This window comes from Camelus bactrianus, chromosome 8, assembly GCF_048773025.1.
Source record: "Camelus bactrianus isolate YW-2024 breed Bactrian camel chromosome 8, ASM4877302v1, whole genome shotgun sequence".
Lineage (NCBI taxonomy): Eukaryota > Metazoa > Chordata > Mammalia > Artiodactyla > Camelidae > Camelus > Camelus bactrianus.
Genome location: NC_133546.1, coordinates 32,407,920 through 32,429,763, shown reverse-complemented (window position 1 = coordinate 32,429,763; position 21,844 = coordinate 32,407,920). Strand labels below are relative to the sequence as shown.

Here is a 21,844-nt window from a genome sequence, read left to right as displayed (position 1 = left end):
AGATTTTACAGCAGTTGAATAATATATCTGGGACATATTTTCACAAGTAATAGAAAAAGAATAAATAAAGTGTGATAAAACATGGTAATACTGAAGAAATTGTTTGCATATAAGTATTTATTTGTTGCCAGTACACTTTTGTTTTTCAGTTCTGGATTTCTAATTTACGTATGTATATTTTTATGGACCAAATGTAAGATAGTGATTTATTTATTTTAAAATACTTATCCTTAGGCAAATGCTATAATAACTAGCAAAAACTCAAAAAGAAGTAAAATAGCTCTAAGTAAAGTCTTATACAGGCTTCAGTGTTTGCTTCATAGAAGAAGCAGGCAAATGTGCCATTTTCTCTTGGAGAACCCTGAAGAGAGGAATACATCATAGATCAAGTTGCCTTTTCTGAGTAACATTGCCAGTACCTTGGTATCCCAGAATTCCAGGTGCCAGAGGCCAGTTTAAACCTCAGCTAAACATAGGTGACTCCCCCTGAAATGAGCCAGAGAGTTATGTGAGCATCTTATCCAAGCAGAATAATCTTTCCTCTCTACTATGGAGCCTTAATTTGAACATACTCACATACCGCTGCAGAACATTTGGCTATTTGACCATTTGAGAAAATTGTATAAAAAAACTATGGTGTGTTACAGACTTTGAAGACCAGCTTAATCTCATTTTCTGTAATATTAATAAAATTCCCTTCTTCCTTCTGAAATTAACTCCCCAGAAGGTATTTACAATATGCTTCCGTTTTGCTATCTGACGGTGCCAGCCCCTCCTCTATTTTAGTTTAGCTAAAGTTTTCCCACTGTAACATTTTTCCTAGACCAGGGTATCTGTCTTTCATCTCTCTCATCTCTCTTTGTCTCTTTGTCTGTCTGTCTCTATTATATCTCCTTTCACATGACACTGGACTCTGCAAAACCCCTTAGAAATGACACTACTTCCTATTAAATGATCCCAGGGTCTGTGGCATGTAAAGACAGCTGAGAACAAGGTAGTGTGCCTGTGGTAAAGATACCTAAGAGCCATAAAACTCCAGCTCCGGGGCCTGGGGGGAGTGTGTGTGTGAGCGGGAGAAGAGGGTGGTGCTTTTTGCCGTGTGCTGTTTCTCTCCAGATCTGTTTTTTAAAAGTGACTCCTGGCCCTTTGGCCAATCTGCACTTAATTACCTGTTCCTGCTCCATTCCCTAGACAGTCAAGCAGTGTGGCCCATCTATTCCCCATTCCCTCTGTGAGGCCGAACTCTGGGGCTGAGCCGATGCATTACAAATGCCTTGTGCCCCAAAACCATGTCTGCCTCTGATGGGATTTTCCCTCAGCAGTCAGGATGCCAGCCACAGTCCTGATCGTTTTAAATGGCTTGCGATCTGAGGATGGGGAGATGCTCATTAGTGGCCGCAGGAGCCTGATATCAGGAACAGATTGAGCCAGGACGCTTTGCCAACACAAGCGTTAATAGAAAAGACCGTGTCAAATAAAAGTTCCCAAGATGAAGCCACAGAATGAGGCACTTATGGACGATTATAAACATTTTGCCCCATGACGTCTCTCCTCTATCAAACCTACTCTAAGCCTGATAAGCGCTGCCTCTTTAGGGGTCATTAATTTCCCTGAAAATTTAAACAGCTGTCACTTGTGATCCTCCTCAGGTGCTCATGTGGGAGAGATTAGCCTGTGTTTATAAGCTGGTCTGTTCATTAAGCGCCTGCCCATGTGGAACCCCCTTCACAGGCCTGCAGATCGCCCACAGATAATTGGGGGCAGCCACGAATTACACAGAGGCTCTGCGGGCAGCCAGAATGGTGTGGCCTTATTAATATCAGCTGAGGAGAGTGTACCATTTTAATGATTTCCAATAAACCAAAGCCAGCTCTCAGAGGTTCACAAGCATTTGGACACTGACAGTTAATAAGACTGCACAGGTTTGGGTTTCCTATAGTTACTATCAACTTCTTTCTCATTAACATTTGAAAATCTTGGTTTAACCCTTTGCAATGCGGTGATTCCTTCATGGTCACCTTCTAAGTTCAAGTACTTCTAGTACTTTTAATGTCTGCTACATCTGGTAGATTTAATGGCTGTTACGGTAAGAAATAGATACTTTATGAAGATATGTAGCTCCAAATGTAGCACACTTGGGCTATGCTTTCTAAATCAAGATACTCATGTTTTAAATAGCATTCTCCAATTATGTAATCTTTTAATGAAATTTGGAATACCATATTTCTGTATTCTCTGATGTTGATAAGTTCTTGCAAACTAATGAACATGTTTTATTTTAACATTTTTAACAGGAATTCAAAACTTACTGAAGTCTTTGTTTGGAAAAACTTTAAATAGATTGGACAATTTGTTTTCCAATCTGATCAACATACAGATAAGGAAAAGACCATAGGGTCATTTTAAAAATAGATGACAGTTTTTAGTAACAAAATTCTATAAGAGTAGAAACATTTCCAAATACATTTTTCAAAGTGCTTTCTCCAGTGTAGGGTTTGCTTTTGAAAAGGTTACTTTTGTTAAGTAATCACTCATATTCATTGTTGAAATGTCCAACTTCAAATCCAACAGACAGATTATATGTGTTTAATATTTTTAAAAATCTTGGGAGGACACTGTAGGCAATCATTGTAATCACACTAAAAAGGCTGGCAAAATTTACACATTTAAAAGAAATATAGTCTATCTTTAACAATTCTTTTAAGAACTTTGCCATGAGCTAACCAGCAAAACTTTGAGATGCCAAAATTTTCTTGATTTTTTCCTACCTCATTCAGAATATACTAAAATTATACTGTTTTAAAAAGTCTTATTTCTATAGAACTTATCATATGTTGACATCCTATATCTTGAACAATGTGGAAATCAGTCCCTTGTACAGAGCTATCTCTGTAAGCTTAGCCTTGAAGTCTTTTCTCATATCCTAGTCAAGGCAGTAACTCTAGCAATGATTATATCATACATTTGTATAAAGCATTGTTTTATTAAAGAATTTTTGTACTATTGAGAATCTACCTTCTCTGTTATCAAAGTCAAGTCCTTTGATAGATGACACAAAAGTAGCTCTTTGTGTATTTAATTTAAACAAAATCTGACAGATACCACAAGCTGAAACCTGAAGGAACATCACTCTGTTCATCTGATTTCTAGCAAACCTCCCATACGTCACGACGTGATCTGTGATGACTGTTAGGCTGAATCTTCAGCAGTGTTTTCTATGCACCTTCCAAATCAAAGGAATGCTTTGTAGTTTGTCAGTATATTGATTTCTATAAATTATATCAGACATTTTTGCTGGGAAGAGAAAGTGTTTCCTTAATGGTATGTGAGTTTCAGTATTAACTAAAGAACAGCAGAAGTGGCTCCTAAATATTTATCATTAAATTTAGTAAAATGTTATAAATTGCTGGGTTGAAGATAGCATGGCGTTAAACATTGCTAAAAAGGATTATGCTGTATTTTACATGCGACATCATGTGTTAATGTCTCAATGTACAATATGTCTTTAACATGAGATTCATTGATAAAAATTGTGGCTGTTCATTGTTAAAAATAATGAAAGTAAACCCATATTTCAAACAGTGTTCTTTATAATTTTGAAGTTTTCAAACTGAGATCTTTGTATACAGGACTAGATGATTTTTAAAAATATATAACGCAGATGATTCAAAATTTGTACTAGGAGCTAAAACATTAATTTTGCCACTTTTTGGTGGTTTGCTTGTATTTAAATCACTAGTATTTTTCAATCCATTAGTTATTTGCAGAAACTTCAATCTGCTTGACATTTGGTAAAGGTACATTCATTCAAAACCCAATAATTCATTTAACTGGATCCACGAAACTTACAACATTATAAAATATACTGGAAACATACATGAGACAGTATATTGCTGTCACCCCAGATATGTTTTGAAACTAGTTCTTTTCTTACTTCTGGATATCTTGCTCATTGCATGTGGCAGAAGTCTCTGCATACAGACTGAAAAAGGGAAATGGTGTTGATCCATGTAATAAAGTGTACTTTCTTGTTGCTTAGATAAAAGAGAAAATTCTAATATATTTCCCCCCACCCCATAAAGAATCATCTTCCTTAATGCCACCTTGAGAGCTACTCCTGGAGAGAAGAGGGGAGTATTTTTGACCTAGCTCTGGCTCTGGCTACCAGAGTCTTTGTGACAGGATGGGTGATGATAGGACTTCAGTTAATGGTTCTCTCTTTGTGAATCAGCTTTAATCTTAGGAGACAAAAGTATATAATCACAAAGTAGGGCTTCTGATGGTACTCCAATTGCTGTATCAAAATGAAAAAAAGTTGGAGGTGTGAAAACATTTATTATTGGGAATAGTAAAAATAGCTGAATGCTGCATGTTCCATGTATATGTATATATATGAGGGAGAAACTCAATTTAAGACTTCTAAGATGACCTGGACTCTCCTAAAACAGTAGGAGAGTCCCAGGGAGCAAGGGACATTCCAGGGACATCTGTGCTCTTTTGTTTTGTCTACCCCGATGACCAGTGAATAGAAGAAACACACCCCCCAAAGACTCACTGAAAAACTCCCTTTTAAATAAAAGGTGGCTTTTATAGAATAGAAGAAAGCTTTGTTTTCTGTCTGGAAAGAAAAGACCCAAAACTCAGGTGTATATACAAAATATCTTAAGTTTTAAAAAGTGAAGTTCAGTTAGTAACTAAACTGGTGTATTCAAAGAGCAGAAGTCACTGTTTGGGTGGGGGTCCTGTTCACCCTGATGGACACATTGGTAAGGCAAGAAAGTACTCAGGAGGGATGAACCTATCCTGAGGGTTAGGAGGAAACAACTGGATCTGTATTTGAAAATATTTCTCACTAAAATGCTTTTTCCAGAATGGTTTTGTGGACTGTAAGCTCAGTATGATGCTTTGTATTGGTTAAAATCAGAAATTATCACAGCCAAAAAATAATATATAACCTTACAGTCAAAGTGAACAAATAAGCAAAATGTACTGAAACCATCATTTATGGAAAGTTTCTAATACTTCCTGTAAGTAGTCATATTTCAAAATGCCGAGTCATGTGGTACTGGCAAAAATCCACATTCAATCTGTTTCATTTTTTCTTTCTATTTGTTTTTTGTTTGGGTTCTCTTTTGATGACACTTATTGCTTCATAAACTTTATGTTCTTCATTCATAATTGCTTTGTTCTCCATGCTTCGTGTTTCTCTGAAGGGAGAAGACAATGTGGGAAAGCAGTGAATAGAGCATAGGTTTTCAATAGGGGTAGGTCAGGTTGACCTTTGCCAGGTTTTAGTTTGTATTAAACCACGTTGAGAAAAATCACAACTGTTCCTCAGTTTCCTCAGGGTAAAAGATGGTTCTATTATTTTGAATGTAGGTTTGGCTGCATGTAACCAGGACCCCAAATAGCAGGGACTTAAACTAAACAGAAATTTATTTCTCACTGATATAATATCTAGGGTGGTATTGTGACTGCTCTGGGAAGTCATGATGGCTCCAGGAGAGGTCATAGACCCTGGCTCTGGCTTTGTTGTTCTAGCTTCCCCAGAGTGTTGACCCCATTTACATGGTCTGAATGATTCGCTCTTTCCACTGCTGAATCCCAGCTGCAGGGGAAAAAGAACACAACCTGGAAGTTGTGCCCATTGCTTCTGCTCACATTTCATTGACGAAACTTGATGTCTGGCCACACATAGCTGCAAAGGAGGCTGGGAACTGTAGACTTTATTTTAGATGGCCATGTGCCTGGCTAAAACGTATTTCATTATTCTAGAAGAAGTGTTGAATAGCTAACTGGGGTTTAACCAGTATTATCTATCATAGGCAGGACTGACTTATATATTAGCCAACAGGCACAGTAGTGCCTCATGCCCACAATATTTTTTGGAACCCGTAGAAAGTTTTACATTTTAATTTCTTTTAAAATCAGGAGAAAAAAATGAATATGATAATAATGGAATCCAGCCTGGATTGTATTTTCCTTTATTCCAATACAGCCATAAAATACAATTTTTAATATTCTCTTACAGAGGAAGAGTACCATAAAGGAAAAAGTGCCTGTGGACCACAGAAATCATGATGTGGACTGAGCCATAGGGATGATAAAAAAAACCTTCCATATGGTATTGAAAGGTAGAGATACTGTAGGATAAAATAAGATGATTACTTTTCCTTTATTGTCATTTTGCCTTTAATCCTTATATTTTCACTGTTGTATAAGTTTACCCTGAAGACATTAATGTTTCTGAGTTTAGCAACATCATCTTATTCTCCAATGAACCTCTTCTTCCATATATAGTCCTATCTACGTCTCTAAGGGGGAGACCGCTCATCTAACTTGAGGTCCACCAAAAGGCATGTTTATCTCTAAATCTCTCACCTACTGATTTGGCCAATTAGAGACATTCTTAGGCTTAAGATATTGACTCTGGGATGCCCTAGTTAAAAATTCAACCCACAATTTGAAAAAAATTCAAAATAGAATGTGAAATATTGGATTTTATCTACCTGGAAGATAAATATTTACAAAATTTCCATGGCAAAGTGGGATTTTACTTACTATTTTAATATTTATTTAATTTAGTAATTTAAATAACTTTTATAACCAGAAGCACACAAAAAGTACAACTTTTAAATTTAAATATATTAATCAATTAGCAGTTATAATTCATTAGAATTTGTTTTATTAAGATGGTTGTCTCTTGTCTGAGAACAGACCCCAGGGATAAAGAATAATGAGATTAATGCAGGTACTTCTAGAAGGGAATCAAAAAGATACCAGATTTACAAGGATAGTCTTTATCACCTTGTTCTTTATTTTTTCAAAAATGTTAGCCAGTAATTACAACTTATTTTCTCTATTGAAGAACATTGGAATATATTTATTAATAATGTAATATTCTATAAATATCAATATTTAAACTTAAAAAATGTATATTTTCTTTAATCATATCAGTAGCATTTACAATGACAACCTATTTTATCCATGCTTTCTTCAATGACTGTGATTCAGGCTCTAATAATTTTAAGTGACCCCAAAGCCTTGCTTTCCAAGCTAGTGTGTATTCTTAATATATTGATAAGTACTTGAGATCACAGGATCAACAGTGCATCTTTCTGAGATGCTATATTTACATTAAGACAAACAAAAATTTTATGGAGTAGAACAAGATAACCTCATGAATTTTCAAAACCAAACAAAAAAAGTATTCAAAGAAATTCAACATGTGGATAAAAACTCTTAGGTCTGCCTATAGAGTTCTTCCTTTCCTTGTCCTTAAAATTATCTTAATAAGAAAATTCAAGGAGTACCACTTTAAGTATTTGAAGTTCCACCTGATCCAGCTCCAGAACATGGATATTGCATATGGTAAGAATACCTAGGTGGGCCATTTGAAGCAAGAGACTCTAACGATATCAATTAGAAGGTAGACAGATGCCCATTACACTGAAAGAGTCATGGTTCACTGAGGAGGAGGCTCTATCTCATGATTTTATCTAGAGATGAGCCCATCTAAGCCAGAGTCTCAACAAAGCCATTTGTTTTGCGGTCAAGTGCATTGTCAAGACTTTGCATCATTAAGAACTTAGGTTATCTGTAACGTGTTCCTGTGTCCTTTGGAAAAGGGCAGGTATCAAAATGCGTAAGTACTACCTTATTTTTTTAAAGATTCTTTTTTGATGATGGGATATTTTAACCAAAATTAAGAGTCCAGGCTTTTAAAGCTTAACAAATTCACTTTTCCTTTTTTGGTCTTTTTTTCTGGCAACCAAGTAGTACTTAGCCATTTTACTGGCTCTAACCAATCTTTTCCAACTAGGCAAGAATAGCTGTTTTCTTGGGCCAGACTATTGGAATTATCTGCATGAATTTGGTTGGTTGAAAATATGTTTGACAGTTGAGTCCCTCTTCTCTCTGCCTTGGCTCTGTAGAAGAGCTTGTTAAATTATTCTGTGTGAGTATGTTGGTACCCGAGGCATGTGTATTTTCACATGTCACAGGGGTCTTATTCAATAATTTATTACTTTGATTCCTTAAGTAGACACTTGTGACCTGAGTAAGAATTCCTCTAAATAGACTTAACCAGTTATACTCAGGAAGTAAACTTTCTCTCATGTGGAAGTTTGGGTTTAGAAAATGTTTGCATTAGCCCTTAAGTATTTGACATGGCTTAGGATATAGAACATAGTATAGGAAGGCAAGATTAAACAAACTACAGGCTGTTCTGTAATGGATGCTCATTGAAACCTTTCATTGCCTTGTTTGGTCTAATGTTGAAGTCCTTGAGTTATGTGGGCTCCACTTCTTCACCATGAATGTGATTTCACACTCTGTAATCTAACACTACCTTATAAGATTACTTGATTAATATTCACATTTAATTTTACTTATTTGTGTCTAACTTGTGTTCAGCCACTATGAGGTAAGAAATGATCTTACCATAAATTACTATGAACTCCCACTCTTCCTAATCATTTCTTAGATTATAAAAAAAAAAAAGATGTAGTGGGGATAAACCTCCGTATATAAAATTGAGTGTAGCAATATACTTTGAAGTTTTATATGATTCAGCTTACTGTCTATGTTGGACTCTCCTCTTATGGTGGGGTATAATATTTTCATTCATTTGGGATTTTCCCTTTTTCATATTTCTCTAGGGTATGCATTAAAAATGTATCTAAGAATTTGCAGAGGACACAAGACATCGAGGGAGGGGATCCATGTAGTCTCTGTATCGTATCTCCATGGAGACAGCAAATGAGATACCCACTCTCCTAATCGGTCCTAGGTTATCACCGCATGGTTTGCTGCTGAGACTTCCTCGGCTCCCCAGGGGTGCCTTCTTTGGCTGTGTGGGCTCTCTTTACTGCTGCGTCACTCATGGGAGCGGGGACTTCCTGCTTCTTTCTGCCATGCTGAGACATTGGCATCTCTGCCGGGCTGTTCATGGTCTCTTCAGTGAAAGGCATCACAAAGCCTTTCCCTTCCTAGGTACTTGTCTACCTAGAGAAGGAAAGAGAGAGGGGGAGAGAGAGAGACAGCCAAACAGAGAGACAGACTGATTACTGACATGTGTATCTGTAAACTGCTCTTAGGACAAGTATAGACAGTGTGCTGTTTCTGGAAGCTTTTCCTGGGAACCAGGTACCTTTTGTTTCAGTGCTCCATAAAAATATCTCAGATCTCTCTGCCTGCCTTGGGCTTTTCTCTGAGGAGTGAGGCAGAAGATCCTTTCTCTGGGGACCAGCGAAGTTTTTGCTCTCGTTTAATCTCCCTTTCACCTCTTTCTCCATCTGCCCTGCTGGAAACAAACAGACAAACAAACCTTTTTCTAGTCAGGATAAAAGTCAGATTACTTTCAATTTAAAAAAATCTCTGTGAGAAAAACTAGGAAAAATTTCCTTAAATCAACCCTAACTCAAAATACATTGGGGCAGACAATCTGCTCAAATTAGAGAAAAGGAAAGCAAGAAATTCCAGAAGAAAAGGAGAAACATGGGTGAGTATCACAGAAGTAGGATGCCACATTTAGGTCTTGACATAACTTACCACTATCTGAACCTTCTGAAAAGAAAATTAAAATCTTCTCTATTTTTTTCTGAAATTTTCTTGGAATTGAATACAGGGGACTCAATCATTCAAGTGATGGTTTTCTAAGCATCTTGTCTCTCCTTTTTCTTCCTTATACTACTTCCTTCACTTAAAAAAAAAGTGAAAAAAACAACTCCATCAGTGTGTGGGAGAAAGAAAATAAAGTAGAACAAAAATGCAAATCACTAGTGGTTTTCTGTTATAAGCTAACATAGAGAAAGACAAATTGCCAGCAGGGTTTGGTGCATTCTGTGAATTTCTCTAACCTAAATTATGCTTTTTCTGAGAGTTGTTTATAAATACAGAGGTCAATAATCAGTCAGTCAACCTCTCTCTCATTTTCACATACCCTGTGAGGGCAAGTACTTAGAATATAGTCCACAACTCTAATGTGCTCATGGTTGACATCATTGCTCAGTTTTGGCACTCTGTCACACTGAATCTGGTGACCGGGTTTTTTCAACACCCTGTTCTACATAGTCACTATCAGTCAAGCACAGTTGACATACAAGATGCAATTCATTTGCTGTCCTTGCCTTGTAGTTAAAAATGTGTGCTCTAATATCAGACTGCCTGGGTTCAAGTCCTAGCTCTACCACTTATGAACTGGGGAAATAACTTTTCTAAGCCTTAATTCTTTCTGGGACAATAATAAGAACTACCCAAAAGTTATAGCAAAAATTAAATGGAATATTCTATGTAATGAGTTTAGAGTACTGCCTAGCACTCAACATACTTAGTTTTATTATTGTTGCTACTGTTACTCATATGATATGTTTTCTATTTAGAATATCCAGAGAAAGGTTGACCTATGATTCCAAACCTGTGAAAATTGTATCTGCCTACAGTTTCTCAAATTTAAGAAGGGTTTTATAGTCTTTGGAAGAATATGTGAATAATCATTCTTGGAATCCTTGAATTTGGAGGCAGATTGGCTGGACCCATTAATGATTAGAGCTGGAACGAGAGCTATCATTGTCTACAGTGCAACCCTTTATTAGGGGTTGGTGTGGACAAAGAACTTTGTTTTTTGTTTGTTGTTTGTTTGTTTATTTATTTATTTATTTTCCAGCATCTGAAGAATCCATAGTTGTGGGGAATCTTAGCCAATTTGAAGCTTTTCCTCATTCTGTCAGGATTGGATAGAATCTATGTCTATATCAAAAGTTATTATAGTTGAAATGCTCAGATGAGACGAGTAACTGTTATTAGCTTTTCCTCCATGAGAAATCAGGCTTAAAAAGAGTATTTAAAGCCAAAAAACAAAACAAAAAAAAAGGCAGACTGGCAGAGAAGAGATACACATATGCATTTAGGGACAGATGGATTGAATCTGTTCTTGTATTGGCAGCCAATTAGGTAAGTGAAAACTTCTGCTTTGAGAGTTTAGTTTCAAAAACTTGATATAACAGAAGTTTGATTATAATAAGTGAAATTAGAAATAGAATTACAGTGCTATATTATAATTGGAAACTGGAACCAGGTGTGGTTCTTTGTTCCTCTCAAGTTTTTCAGTCTCCACTTTTTGAGAGGGAGAGGTATGTGAAGTCTGAATACATTTTATTACTGGAAAACAGGTTATATAAATTTTTTTGTAAAGAGAAGCCCCAGGTATCACACCAAGATGAGCAAATAATTCACCAATTATTGATGGACTTGTGCAAAGTTATTGGGAAACAGTATGGTGTAAATAAAGATTATTTTGAAGCCAGTTCTAGATCCTTTGAGCATTTACATGTTAATTCATTGATTAATTAAAATATGATTGATTATGTGCCATTTCTTGATTGGATATAAAAATTAAATATGGTATTAATGACAATAGTGAGTAGAAAATACAAAACTGAGGCCCAGGAGAGAGATAAAAGCTGGTTATGTATAATGGGTTCACTGCCTTAAAATGATAGTCAAATGCATGGGAGTGAGTGAAAATCATCCACAAAGAATAAATAGGAGAAAAAGATGAGATAGAAAAGACGGAGCATCAACCTTCAGGGAGAGGTAAAAGGAAAGAAGCCCACACTAAATGGGACAAATAAATATCCAAGAAGTGGCAGAGAGCAGGCTGGGGGAGAGGACCTTGAGATTGAGGAAGTGAGGCTTCTGGCTCAGGGCGACTGGTTGAATATACACATATCTCTTCTCCTTCCACAAATCCCATTGAAATAAAATTTAAAAGTACCAAGGGTAAGAAATTTATAACAGTTCTCAAATCAGGTCGATACATACGCAAACCATTAACCTTGATGAATTTCTGGAAGATGGAAAATAGGTGATACATGAAGGAACACAGGAGCAGGGGCACAGCCAGATGTGCACACACAGAGGCTGCTGTGGAGGTGGAAGCCATGCCCCCTGATGGTGGTGCCTCCAAAATGCACCCAACCTGGAGATAAAAGGTCCAGTTTCAGGAGTGGGTAGTGCTTGGAGATCAAGGTGGATGTCTGTTCTCTGAACAGATGTACAAGTTAGCACCTCTTCCATCAACACTACTTGCCAAAGGAAGTAGTGTTGGTTTGACATTCTCAGAATAAAACCCAGGCAGTGTGGGCCTAGCTTGCTCTCTGCTGTCTGCTCACACAGTTTAAAGGAAAGCTGTCTGTGGGCTCAGAGCTCACAGTCCATCACTCTCACTGATGAGAGGCCTGGTGGGAAAGAAGACTGCATGCTGGCAGAGGGAAGCCAGGTCAGCAAAGTGCTCCAAGTGAACTTGCAGTCCTCAGTTCACGATTTTAAATGGACAAGTATCATATTAGAGGAAAAATAATCATACACATATACACAGTACCAATATGGACCAATGAATCAACTTTGAGAGAAACTAATTATTCAGGACACAGAATGTAACTTTATATGTATCTTCATAGATACTAAGGAACAATAAAAAATGAATATTGGAAATTTTAAAATACAGTGCCTGAGGTTAAGAAAAATTAAAGAAAAATGCTGGAATAAAACATGAGAAAATCTAAAAATTAAGCTAAAAGAAAAATAGGAATGTCTAGAAGAAAACTTTAAAGTCTTTGAGGATCCACCTAGGAAAACTATGATCCTTCAGAAACAGTTTCAGAGAGAGAAGAGAATATTTTAAGGAAATTATCAGAGAAATAATGGAAGAAAATTTATTTTTCAGACATAAACACATGCATCCTCAGCTTGACAGGGCACACAGAGTGAAGAGGACATGAATGAAGAAGAAAACCCACATCTAGACAGAGATTCATGAAAAGTAAAGAGAAGATCCCCAAATCCTCTACTTAATGCCCCTAATAAATGGGAATTCAGCTTCTCATCAGAGACACTATATGCTTGAGGACTGAGCTCTGAAAAAAATACAATTCACAATCTAGAAGCAAATGCTCGGCCAAACTATCAATTAAGAGTTCTGGTAAACTAAGGACATGTAGCTATGCAAGACTTAGAAAATTTTACCACTTGCAGATCGTCGTCTTTGAAAGACTTGCTTACTATTTATTCAACAGAACAGCAAAGGAATTCAAGAAAGAGGGGGAAAATGAGATTCATGAAACAGAATACCTAATCTAGTGTACATTGTGGTTGTATAGTAGAATATCCCTGTTTTGTAGGAAACATACACTACGGTATTCAGAAATGATGGAACAATGAGTCAGCAACTTGCTCTCAAATAGTTCGGAAAAAATATGCTTTGTAATGTATCTCTTACTTTTCTGTAACTTTGTGATTATTTTGAAATTAAAAAAAGTTTTAGAATAAAACAAAGAGAAGAAACTGTAAAAGGTTAAAGAACAAAGTCACCTTTCCAGCAAGGCCCCCTGCCATCTCCTTCTCCCCTCATTGTCCAGTTGCACTATTTGATTTTGCAGGGAACTATATTTAAGCAATTGCAATATTGTAAGGGCTGAGTTTTTTTTTTTCTTAAATTAACCTATAAACAAACCAGTTACTTTTAGTTCTAAGAAGAGAAGATAAGCGATATAAAATCAGATGTTATAAAATGTGAGATAATGCCTAAAATGGATGAGTCAAGAAATAGACGGTTGTATTTTATTTGACAACATATATTAGCAAATTTTTTAAAAAGGGTAATAAATGAAAACATGCCTTTTAGAGTTTGAGGTGTGAAACCTGTGTGGGAATAAGGAGATGAGAAAGCGGTATTGTCAGTAAAATTCCTCATTCTTCATGATAGGGTAGCAGTTAGATATAGTTTAACTTCATAAATAAATAAATGAATAAATATAAGGATTATGGATATAACCACCAAAAGAAATAAATTTGTATAAGTGGCTGTCAAAAATGAGCATTAGGACTGAGGGTGAAGTATAGTTTATTTCTTAGTCTCAAATCCTCTCTTTCAGTTTGGATTTGAGATTGTAGATCATATACTAGATACTCACAGGAAAATGTCTGGTCTGATGAACTTCAGACTGTGAGCGTTGGTTCCCCCCAAGTGGGGTGGAGGGATGGTGAGGAGAGGACGTTTTATATTCTTCAGTATAGTGCTCAGTTATTCTGCAGTAAGCATACGTTATTTCTCATTGAATAAAAAGTATATACATAATGACACGAGTATATTATTATATAATAAGAAGATATAAGGCAACAAAGTTAAATGCTAAATCAGATAAGAACTAAAAGTTCAAGAAAATACCCTCTTTACTAAAGTGAAAAAAAAAAAAGATCTAAAAGTTCATTGGATTTGGCAACTGGGAAGAAACCCAATGAGGGCAACTTCTGTAGATGGTAGGAACACAAGTAAGTTTGCAAGGGAACCCCCCCTTCCTTGATGAGCAGTGAAGGAGAGTAGGGGTGGCAGAGACAAGTATGAACTATTTTCAAGAGGTTTTGATGAGGAAGGGAAGGGAGAACGTGTGAGGAAGGGAAGGGAGAAAGTTTGTGGAAGCTAAACAGCTGACATTAAAAGAGTGTGGTTATTTAATGATCACTTTGATTGTAAGATAGACTGTGCTGTTTCTAATTAGCTTTAACTTAAAAATGAAAGTATCATGATATATAAAGAGCATTAAAGATTTTCCAAGAAAAGATTACACCTACATCTTTCCATTTTGGATGAGGTCAGCATTCAACACATTTTCATGGAAGTTTATTTTTACAGTTTTTAAGGCTTTTCCATCTTCCTCCCTTTAGTTCACCCTTTCAGAAATGCCTTTTGTAGACGCTCTCTACAGAGGCTTCTGAAGCTGTTGAAGTTATATCTGAAGCTATTATATCTCTACATTGCTCATGATTAGGGAGTCTTTGATATATCTGACTATTCACACAAATTTATAAAAAGGCAGTGAAATATTAGTGTTTTTTTTCATTTCATTAAGTTATGCTACATTAAACTCCAGCCCTTAGTCATTATGACAAATGTGCTAAATTGATAAACTATCATTTTGCCACTTAGACATAACTACTGAATAAAACTTGATTATTGTAGTAACTAGGTTACTCCTTGGGTGAAGTCAAGGTGCCTCTGCAGTTTCAAGGTGGCCTTCTGGGCCAGACACCAATTTGTGCAGTCAGATCAGGTCAAGGGAAAAAAATCTGAAGTCGTTTTTTTTTTTTTTTTTTGGCCTCTGTTCTCTCTTGTTCTCATTCTCCCTTTGTCCTCTATGCCCTGTACTACCCCTCAGCTTATTCATGCCTGACATTCTAAGGTCTTAGCATCTTGCTCAGTGCCTGCACAACACAACTTTCAGCAAAATTTGTTCTCCAGAAGGAAGCAGAGAAATTGATCCAACCTGAAATAAAGCCAGTACAATGTCTTGCCCCATTAGGCCCTTGATAAATGTTAAATGAATGAATAAGATATAAATAACTAAAAATGCTTATTCTGGCTAGTGATTGTTATGTAATAAACTACCACAAAACTGAGTAGAGTAAACGTCATTTTATTATGATGATCTGTGAGTATACTGAGAAGCACTGACACAGACAATATTCTTTAACATGAATATGTTCACACTGCAAGATGGGCATGCAGATTAAATTATGGACTGACCTTTGCTATAGTTTGATGAGGTTCTTTTCCTGTGTGTTTCAAGTATCGCTGACTTATGATTTGCCACTTGGCCACATGAAGAAAAAGTTTTCTAACTCCGCAGTGTTATTTGACCAAATCATTTTTAACCAAATTAATGAACACTTGCATACTGACCACCTAGATTCAACAGTAAAATTTTTTGCCATATTTCCTTTAACTTTTTGTATGTGTGTAAGATTTTTTTTTCCTGCTGAATTATATAGAAGTAACTTAGTGAAATTTTAATAGATGATAAAATTCATCTATTACTATTTTCTCATACTTCGAAGAATAAATACATTTTCTCTTCCAATCTTAATACCATTAACATACCTGTTAAAATTAGCAGTTAATTCCTTAATATCATTTAATATCCATGGTTAAATCATCCCATGTCTTTTACAGTGTTTTTAAATCCAGGAGCAAAGATCATTTTTGTTTGTTTCATTTTGTTTGGGAAAGAAGAGGACATAAAATCAAGTTTAGTTTTAAAACCTTTTCTTTGAAAAATAGTTTCAACTTTTGGCCTGTCAGTTTGGGTAGCAATTATGTAAAGAGGAAATTTAGAGGCAAAGATTTTGGAAATTATTTAGATAGGGAAGACAAATATGGACCAAATGTTTACAAATTAAGAAAATGGAGAGTAACATTTTTAACAAGGTTCTATCTATTTCTTAAAAGTACATATTTGTATAGTGTCCCTGCACACAGTAGCCCTGGTTGTTCATTCGAATTCAAACAGGGAGAAAAGGATGTGTTACTGTTCACTCTCTGCTCTTTCTTCATTACTTTGTCTGTTCTTTATGCAGGTGAGTCACAGAATATATACCCTTCATTGAGAATCTTTACAATGTGCATAATTTTTAAAAGTTCGATGTCCTAACTGAAATGGACATGGCATCATGTGAAAAGAGGCGATGTGTTAGAGCAGTAATTTTGAAGAGCAGATATTTTGGGTTCCTAGAAGGCCACTTCTGTAGGCTCATCTCTTAACGTAACTTTAAACCCTGCTTCCTGCTTGGGAAGTCATTAGGGAAGGAGGAAGGTGGTGAGGATTTTATGGGATACTGATTTTATTTTATTTTATACTCCTATAAAAAGGAGGGGAAAAACCTGGGCCAACACTTACTCTGGCACTGATTAACTAATGAGACTGAAAGCTTTGCAAAGTTAACAGAAAAAAATTGTAATTAAAATACAGGTTGATGAAATATTCACTAGGCTGATATGGCTTTATTTTTAAGACATTGACACTTATTTACAATATACTAGCTTATTACTATTTTTGATTTAATACTTTGGCATCACATGGATACAAACTATATGGGAACGTTTGATGGAAACTGTAGGCCTTCTGTAGAAAGGAGAAAGGAGGTAACAGTGGAAAGGACTTAGATTCTGGATTTAGGCAGTTTAGAATCTTTGCTCTGTTATTAGCTATGAATCTGGGTAAGTTATTTAACTTCCCTAAACCTCTCTTATTAAGCGGGGATAATTTTACTATCCTCCCAGAGTTGTTAGGAATACATGTAAAGATGCAGAGTACAGTTCTGGCAAAGGCAGGTACTTGTGTGAATGTGTGCCAGCCTCCCTTTCATTGTATTTATCGATTTTGACAATTTAATATATCTGATCCTGGGGCCACCAAACTGGACTCAGAGGGGTAATAAACGCTGGCTCTTCAAAGTCAGATCATTCCTGCCCCTGTGAGAAAACCGGTAATGTGGTCTGTTGTTCAATATGCTGGTTAGATGATCAGGAGTCGTTTCTTCAGCTTCACCACTTCTCTGTTTAATTCTACGACGCTCTGTGACAGCAAAGGCAAATGATGTTGGTACATTTTCTAGACTTTGTTTTCGTTCTGGTGTATCTCTATTTGACATATTGAACTAAATGCTATATTTCCTAACACAGTACCTTTTAAAAACTCCAAATCTGCCTCCTTTCTCTGTCTGCTCTATAAAAACCCTCGTGTGTCACCCTCTTCTCTTACCTGAACACTGATAGTAGCTCCTACTTTGTCTTCAGGCCTCTGCTTCTCTCCCTCTTCTGTCCACAGAGCAGCCCGGGTCAAAAATTTAAACCAGATTGTACTATTCACTTGTTAAAAACCCAGCAATGCTTTCCATTACTCTTAGAATAAAACCCAAATGCCTTTTGCTGGCTTACAAAATCCTACATGGTCTTCCCTCAGACCCACGCTGGGAGTATCCCATCTTCCCACTCATCCACTCTTCTTCCAGGAACGTGCCAGTCCCACTCGGTACTTCTTAAAAGTTCTACATCTGCTTCTACCTCAGGGGCTTTGCACTCTTTTATTTCTACCTGAGTCAGTTCCTCCCTAGTTTTTACATGGCTGGCTCCTTCTTATACTTTAGATTTGGCCCTTCTTCAGAGAGGCTTTCCATGACTACCCTGCTTGAAATAGTCATCCAGTCACTCTATTTTAATTCTTTGCATAGCATTTACCTGTAATATTCTTCTCACTTATATCTACCTACCTACCTACCTACCTACCTACCTACCTACCTACCTGTATTTCCATCTTCATTTATTGTTTCTCCCACTACCATGTGTGATTCATTAGAACAGGGACCTTGCCTTTCTTGTTCACTGCTTTCTTCTGCACCTAGACTAGTGCTTAGCATAGTTAGCAGCTTAATAGATAGAACTGAATGAATCAAATGGCAGGAACTTCCCCATCCCCCTTTCTGTCTTTATTTTTGGGCAAAAGAGAAACAGTCTGACACAAACAGGAGGGGTTAGGACACATGCAATGGGGAAGAAAAACGAAGATGCCATGACTATGCTTGAATCTAAGAAAAGTTTCTGTTGGTTAGACTTTAAGTTGAAGACAGTTTTATTGCTACCAAAACAAGTATCTTCAAAGGAGGTTTTATTTTGATAAACAAGTAACTTACCACGAGCAGCAGTATCTTGCAACTGTTACTGACAAAGCTTGACTTTGTAAGCGATTGCAGATGTGCTGTTATTTGACTGTAATTTGATAATCGATCATTGTGTTATCTGAGGTTTACAAGATACAGTCTTTTTTCTTTTCTCCTTTTTCATTTTTTTTCCACCACACACTATCATACAGCACAGAATGAGTTTTACTTATAGATTGTAAATACCTGAGAATCGAACAGTGTGTATTCTAATGCCATTGTTCTACATCTGTGTTATGCTTCATACGCTGCAAAATGTCCTCACATTTATTACCCTGTTTGCACTTCTAAAATATTTTATTTATGAAATGTGTTTCTTTCATATATTTCCTATGTTCCTTTATTGACAAATTCCTCTCTTATTATCAAAGAAGTAAAAAGATTTCCAGAAATACTGTGTATGAATTTCTTCTAAACTCAGTATTAAATTTTTCCCCATTTATTGAATTAACTCTTGGGTTTTCTAATGTGTATTGCACTTTTGATCTTTCTTTTGCCAATGCTTTTTAATAAGCGTATGGGAATTTTTCCATATCTGCTACAGAGGTCTTTAAGTCCTAGTCAGCTTTTTTTTTTGTTTCATCTAATTCTCCCTCTCTTGTTTACTAAATCCCCAGGAAAATCTTTTGTAGCCTTAGCAGCTTTTGCCCTCTTTTTCTGTCTGATGTTTGGAACTTCTACCTTCAAAGCCTCTTGCCGTGACAGAGATCAGACATGGCCTCTAACCTATTTTAAAAGATTTCTTGCAAGATTTTAAGTATATTTGCATTGCTTATCCTTTAATTCCATAAATTTTTTACTTTTTAAACATCAGTCTTTTGTATATATCTTGACAGAATGCAATCCTGGCTTTGTAATTTTTGGTCTTTTTAATTTAGTTTGTCTTTTCTTCAACAGATCTTTTAAGGTATTGCTATTTCTTGTAATGAATTTTTTTTTTTTTTGTCTTATTGGGAAACTCTCTCATTTGACTTTTAACAGAGCAGGAAAACCTGATTTCCGACATCTCTCTCTCTCTGCCCCTTCACCTCTTCACTCTATTGTTGTCTTCTTCCCATGAAAAGTTTATTCTCCAGAACATTACACTGTGTCTTAGTCAGTTTGAGCTGCTATAACAAAGCATTACAGACTGAGTGGCTTATAAACCATGGAAATTTATTTCTTACAGCTCTGAAGGCTGAGAAGTCCAAGATCAAGGCACTGGCAGATTTGGTGTCTGGGGAGGGCCTGCTTCACGGTTCATAGGTTGCTGTCTGCTTGCTGTGTCCTCACATGGTGGAAGGGGCAAGTGAGCTCTATGGAGTGTCTCTGTAAGGGCACTAATGCCATTCTTGAGGGCTCCACCCTTGTGACCTAATTGCCTCCTAAAGGCCCCACCCCCAAATACCAAAACCTTACAAATTAAGTTTCAACATATGAATTTTGTGGGGACACAAGCATTTAGTCTACAGCCTATAGTAAGGCAATTTTAAATTGCTACAGGGTAACACTTCTCTGTAGCAAAGGTGAAGTAAATATGGATTGCTTAGTAAATTTGCCTTTACTTAAGTCCATGGGCTTGGCCATTAAAATGTCCACCTATTCAGCTGATGGTTGTCATACAGAGGTAACAAGCAAGAAATTGCTTAATCAGTCTTAACTGTTTTTCCAATAGTCTTTCCTACTATTTGCTGAGTTAACTCCCATGTCACATTCTGCAACCTTTCCTCTGGGAAGATTTTTCGGACACTTTCAGCCTGGATTAGATACTCTCCCTCCATGCCTCCACACCACACCACACTAACCCATCGTGCGTCTTTTTTCTTTCTCCACATTTGTTGGTAGGGACCAGGAATGTAAGGAAAATTTCTTGTTTGCTGCTGTAGTCTCAGTCTCAACAAAATACCTTCACATAGTTGGTACTTAATAACTGTTATTAAATTTAAGTTCTTTGGTTGTTTATGCCTTTGAAGAATATTTTTTGCCCTAGGCCCTCTTTAAGTCTTCACAAAATTTCGAGCAAGATTCCTGAGTCTTACAGGCATGCTTAATAATCTTGAACAACTCAATAGCCTTCAGTTTCCAATATCTTTTTTCTCTTCATTTATAAAACATGTTTTTTAAAAATTTTTTTCAGGATAATTGACTGTTAAAGCTCTAGAGAACTTAGAGGGAAAATTCGCCTGTGGAACCTCCTTCCCTATTTTAAAGATGAAGACACTGAGGCCCAGAGATATCTGTGTGAGTATTAATTAGTTAACTGACTGCTTCAGCACGAGAACCTAGCTCCTGTGTCTCTCACTGCCTCACACTGCTGTAGGTCACTCGAAACAAGAGCTAATGTCTTACTTAGTGAATCCTTGTAAGTCACAAAAGATATTAGAGTGAAGTTATCCAAAGCAGGACTTCTTCTTTTTTTCAAGGATCTGATAATGCCACTCATTTCTTGAGCTGTGATACGTTCCTCTAGATGACTTCATTTGTGTGATTTCTGTCTTGACCTTCTTCCTCCTACGAGAGAGGCAGAGGTTTCCCTCGTGAGTGGAGAATCATACCTAGATGTTGAGTAAGGCCCACTAGTTGGATGGCAGACTCTCCCTGGGATTGTTCAGGGTAGTGCTGTGCTTCGAAAGGAAGTGAAGTCATTGGTAATGTGAGCGAAGACTGTGGCAGATCACAGCTCTAACATGGCCCTCTCCTCTCACCCTCACCACTGACTCAGTGTCTGCTGATCTTGTGCCCGTGCCTGCAACCGTTCTGTACTTAGGTGAAAGGTCAGTGTTCTTCTCACTGTAATTCCCTCCCGTGTAATCCTTGCTGTGCCTTCCTCGCCCTGTTTTGACCACATCAGCACCCTTCCATCTCATTTATGATTTGCATCAATTTGTTACAACCTCCTGACTGCTATTTTCTGCTTCCCATTCTCCTCACTATCAAAGGTTTATCCTTTACTATCATTTTATTGGGATCTCTAGTGGGATAGGAAAATGTATTCAGCTCAGTTTCCATCTTGAGCTATTACCTCTGTTTTTGAACTTTAAATACAAACGAATTAAAGCTCTTGGTTTTCCATCTGGATTCTGAAACATTATTCATGCTAGTTATATGGGGGGGAAATAATAAACCATAGTTCTATATCATATGTCCTCATCTGCCATAGAATTAGGTGATCCCCATTTCTAGATCTAAAACATCTATGTCTTTAATAAAATAATATTTGTAATTGGCAAAAATATAAATGAATCAGTAAACTCTTCTTTATTTCCTCTTTTGACTTCAGTTTAACTTATTAAAGTATTACAAAACAAAAATC

General features: G+C 36.6%; 1 long non-coding RNA gene across 1 annotated transcript in view; it reads left to right on the top strand.

Moving 5' to 3' along the window:
• The window catches only part of LOC123619806 (uncharacterized), a 156,663-nt gene extending 135,890 nt beyond the window's left edge, over nucleotides 1-20,773 (top strand). Inside the window, exon 3 of the long non-coding RNA XR_006728527.2 lies at nucleotides 20,669-20,773. This is a non-coding gene — a long non-coding RNA (uncharacterized LOC123619806). The remainder of the gene's footprint in view (nucleotides 1-20,668) is intronic.
• The last annotated feature ends 1,071 nt before the right edge of the window (nucleotides 20,774-21,844 follow it).